The sequence below is a fragment of the Rhinoraja longicauda genome, chromosome 19, assembly GCF_053455715.1.
Source record: "Rhinoraja longicauda isolate Sanriku21f chromosome 19, sRhiLon1.1, whole genome shotgun sequence".
Lineage (NCBI taxonomy): Eukaryota > Metazoa > Chordata > Chondrichthyes > Rajiformes > Arhynchobatidae > Rhinoraja > Rhinoraja longicauda.
In genome coordinates, this window is record NC_135971.1 from 40398172 (window position 1) to 40403171 (window position 5000).

Genomic DNA, 5000 nt, shown 5'->3' on the forward strand with positions numbered 1-5000 from the left:
TGCTCCTTTGGTTCACGATGTCCCCGCCGAAGGCGGCGTACTTTAAAGTACTGCAGCTCGAGCGCACAAGGTGCGCGTGGAATTGTTAGCGGCGCCGTGGTTGTGCTGGCGGTGACCATGGCTGCCTGCTCCTTTGGTTCACGATGTCCCCGCCGAAGGCGGCGTACTTTAAAGTACTGCAGCTCGAGCGCACAAGGTGCGCGGGGAATTGTTAGCGGCGCCGTCGTTGTGCTGGCGGTGACCATGGCTGCCTGCTCCTTTGGTTCACGATGTCCCCGCCGAAGGCGGCGTACTTTAAAGTGCTGCAGCTCGAGCGCACCATGTGCGTGGGGAATTGTTAGCGGGGGCGTCGTTGTGCTGGGGGCTGACTGTCCCTAGTGGGTATAGGATAATGTTAATGTACGGGGATCGCTGGGCGGCACGGACTTGGAGGGCCGAAAAGGCCTGTTTCCGGCTGTATGTGTATGATATGATATGATATGATGCCTGCCTGCTCATTTGGTTCATGATGTCCACGCGGCAGGCGGAATATTTTAAAAGCACTGTTCTGTACGAAGTGCACAATGTCCGTTGGGGAAATGCAGCTGGGGGTCGGTCGACCGGCTGACGACGCCTGCCTGCCGATTTGGTTCACGATGTCCCCGCCGAAGGCGGCATACTTGAAAGTACCGCCGTTCGCGGCGCGCAATTTGCGGGGGGAGGAATTGTTAGTGCACGTCTGTGTGCTAGGTGACGATGCTTGCCGACTTGGTTCATGCCGTCCACGCCGAAGACGGCGCCGTTTAAAGTACTGCCGCTCGAGGTGCACAATTTGCGGGGGAATTGTTAATGGGCGTCGGCGTGCTGGGTGACGATGTGGAGATGTGGAACGCCGAGCCAGATCTATCTTATTTGTTTGCTTGGCCCACTGGACTTTGCGTGGGCTTTGCAACACTGTGTGCTAGGTTAAATCACGGCCAATAGAGTGAGTGTTTTTAATGATCCTGATCTGATAAGGGGACTAGAGGTAAAAGAGCCGTTAGGAGGCAGTGATCACAACACGATAAGTTTTACTCTGCAAATGGAAAGGTAGAAGGGAAAATCGGAAGTGTCTGTATTACAGTATAGCAAAGGGGATTACAGAGGCATGAGGCGGGAGCTGGCCAAAATTGACTGGAAGGAGGCCCTAGCAGGGAAGACGGTAGAACAGCAATGGCAGGTATTCCAGGGAATAATGCAGAGGTTGCAGGATCAATTTATTCCAAAGAGGTGGAAAGACTCTAAGGGGAGTAAGAGACACCTGTGGCTGACAAGGGAAGTCAGGGACAGCATAAAAATTAAGGAGAGGAGGTATAACATAGCAAAGAAGAGTGGGAAGACAGAGGATTGGGACTCTTTTAAAGAGCAACAAAAGTTAACTAAAGAGGCAATGCGGGGAGAAAAGATGAGGTGCGAGGGTAAACTAGCCAATAATATAAAGGAGGATAGCAAAAGTTTTTTTAGGTACGTGAAGAGGAAAAAAATAGTCAAGGCAAATGTGGGTCCCTTGAAGACAGAAACGGGGGAATTTATTATGGGGAACAAAGAAATGGCAGACGAGTTAAACCGTTACTTTGGGTCTGTCTTCACTGAGGAAGATACACACAATCTCCCAAATGTTCTAGGGGCCGGAGAACCTAGGGTGATGGAGGAACTGAAGGAAATCCACATTAGGCAGGAAATGGTTTTGGGTAGACTGATGGGACTGAAGGCTGATAAATCCCCAGGGCCTGATGGTCTGCATCCCAGGGTACCTAAGGAGGTGGCTCTAGAAATAGTGGAAGCATTGGAGATCATTTTTCAATGTTCTATATAGATTCAGGATCAGTTCCTGTGGATTGGAGGATAGCAAATGTTATCCCACTTTTTAAGAAGGGAGGGAGAGAGAAAACGGGTAATTATAGACCAGTTAGTCTGACATCAGTGGTGGGGAAGATGCTGGAGTCAATTAGAAAAGACGAAATTGCTGAGCATTTGGATAGCAGTAACAGGATCATTGCGAGTCAGCATGGATTTACGAAGGGGAAATCATGCTTGACAAATCTACTGGAATGTTTTGAGGATGTAACTAGGAAAATTGACAGGGGAGAGTCAGTGGACGTGGTGTACCTCGACTTTCAGAAAGCCTTCGACAAGCTCCCACATAGGAGATTAGTGGGCAAAATTAGGGCACGTGGTATTGGGGGTAGGGTACTGACATGGATAGAAAATTGGTTGACAGACGGAAAGCAAAGAGTGGGTATAAATGGGTCCCTCTCGGAATGGCAGGCAGTGACCAGTGGGGTACCGCAAGGTTCGGTGCTGGGACCCCAGCTATTTACGATATGCATTAATGACTTAGACGGAGGGATTAAAAGTACCATTAGCAAATTTGCAGATGATACTAAGCTGGAGGGTAGTGTGAATTGTGAGGAAGATGCAATAAGGCTGCAGGATGACTTGGACAGGTTGTGTGAGTGGGCGGATACATGGCAGATGCAGTTTAATGTAGATAAGTGCGAGGTTATTCACTTTGGAAGTAAGAGTAGAAAGGCAGATTATTGTCTGAATGGTGTCAAGTTAGGAGGAGGGGGAGTTCAACGAGATCTGGATGTCCTAGTGCATCAGTCAATGAAAGGAAGCATGCAGGTACAGCAGGCAGTGAAGAAAGCCAATGGAATGTTGGCCTTCGTAACCAGAGGAGTTGAGTATAGGAGCAAAGAGGTCCTTCTACAGTTGTAGCGGGCCCTGGTGAGACCGCACCTGGAGTACTGTGTGCAGTTTTGGTCTCCAAATTTGAGGAAGGATATTCTTGCTATGGAGGGCGTGCAGCGTAGGTTCACTAGGTTAATTCCCGGAATGGCGGGACGGTCGTATGTTGAAAGGCTGGAGCGATTGGGCTTGTATACACTGGTATTTAGAAGAATGAGGGGGGATCTTATTGAAACATATACGATAATTAGGGGATTGGACACATTAGAGGCAGGAAACATGTTCCCAATGTTGGGGGAGTCCAGAACAAGGGGCCACCGTTTAAGAATAAGGGGTAGGCCATTTAGAACGGAGATGAGGAAGAACCTTTTCAGTCAGAGAGTGGTGAAGGTGTGGAATTCTCTGCCTCAGAAGGCAGTGGAGGCCAGTTCGTTGGATGCTTTCAAGAGAGAGCTGGATAGAGCTCTTAAGGATAACGGAGTGAGGGGGTATGGGGAGAAGGCAGGAACGGGGTACTGATTGAGAGTGATCAGCCATGATCGCATTGAATGGCGGTGCTGGCTCGAAGGGCTGAATGGCCGACTCCTGCACCTATTGTCTATTGTCTATTGTCTATAATCAACCACTTTATTTTGCCCGTCTTTGTGACTCCTCTTTGACACGTCGATCACCGCTGAGGCTGTTTTACCTGTTTCCCCTATGTACCGTAAGGTACACTCCTTACATTGAACTGCATACACCCCATTATTTCGCTCACGGGTTATCCTCTGTGCTATCCAGTCTCTCCTGTCACCCTGTTCTATGTTTTTGTCTATTACCCAGTGGGAGCAGGCCCCATATTGACATTAATTTGTAACCCTACTGCTCCCCTCGTCTGCTGGTTTTATCACCATCTCATGTTTATCCCTCAGCTCTGCCGTGGTCTCCCTCTCTTTTTTTCTGGTGAGGTTCGGCCTATCCTTTGTCATGGGCATATCCCAGGCTGTTTTAGTAACGTTCTTTTAAAACGTGTCGTGTTTGTTTGGCTTTACCCACGTTCCAGCATTAGAGGCCAATTTTTGCAATGTTTCCTGGGTGGGATTTGCCGGTTTTACAAATGGTGTCACTATCTCACCCTGCTTCCTGATACCCTTATGGGGTCGGCTCTGTTCTTGCAGAACCCTCGGGTGGTGCAGAGTCTGGGCCTTGTTATCAATATCTTGCCCTGCTTCCCGATACCCTTGCGGGTTCGGCTCTGTTCTTGCAGATCCCTCAGGTGGTGCAGAGTCTGGGCGGCATCGTCACCCAGCACACCGACGCCCACTGAAAATTACCCACGCACAGTGCGCGCCTGGAGCGGCAGTAGTTCAAACTACCCCTACCCCTACCCCTACCCCTACCGCTACCCCTACCCCTACCCCTACCCCTAACCCTAACCCTAACCCTAACCCTAACCCTAACCCTAACCCTAACCCTAACCCTAACCCTAACCCTAACCCTAACCCTAACCCTAACCCTAACCCTAACCCTAACCCTAACCCTAACCCTGACCCTAATGCAGGCAGAGTTATTTATAAAGTGGCCCAGACTCTGCACCACCTGAGGGTTTTGTAACAGAACCAACCCCATAAGGGTTTCAGGAAGCAGGGCAAGATATTGATAACAAGGCGCAGACTCTGCACCACCTCAGGGTTCTGCAAGAACAGAGCCGACCCCATAAGGGCATCAGGAATCAGGGCAAGATATTGATAAAATGGCCCAGACTCTGCACCACCTGAGGGTTCTGCAAGAACAGAGCCGACCCCATAAGGGCATCAGGAAGCAGGGCAAGATATTGGTAACAAGGCCCACGGGGAAGGCGGCATACTTTGGGGTTATTTTGTAGTGAGTTTTGAAGGCATGTGCTAGTGTTACGCATACCGAGGGCGCGCAAAGTTCGGCGCGCCCGGGCCAAAACGCCTCTGCTGGCCGCGGCCGAGTCGGCCGACGGATTGCCACGGACTTGCTTGACGACCTGTCACTCTCCGTGCATCGGTTGCACGCCCGGTTCGTCCTTTCCATTTGTTTCATGATGTACACGCGGCAGGCGGAATATTTTAAAAGCACTGTTCTGTTCGAAGTGCACAATGGCCGTTGGGGCAATGCAACTGGGGGTCGGTCGACCGGCTGACGACGCCTGCCTGCCGATTTGGTTCACGATGTCCCCGCCGAAGGCGGCATACTTGAAAGTACTGCCGTTCGCGGCGCGCAATTTGCAGGGGGGAGGAATTGTTAGTGGACGTCTGTGTGCTGGGTGACGATGCTTGCCGACT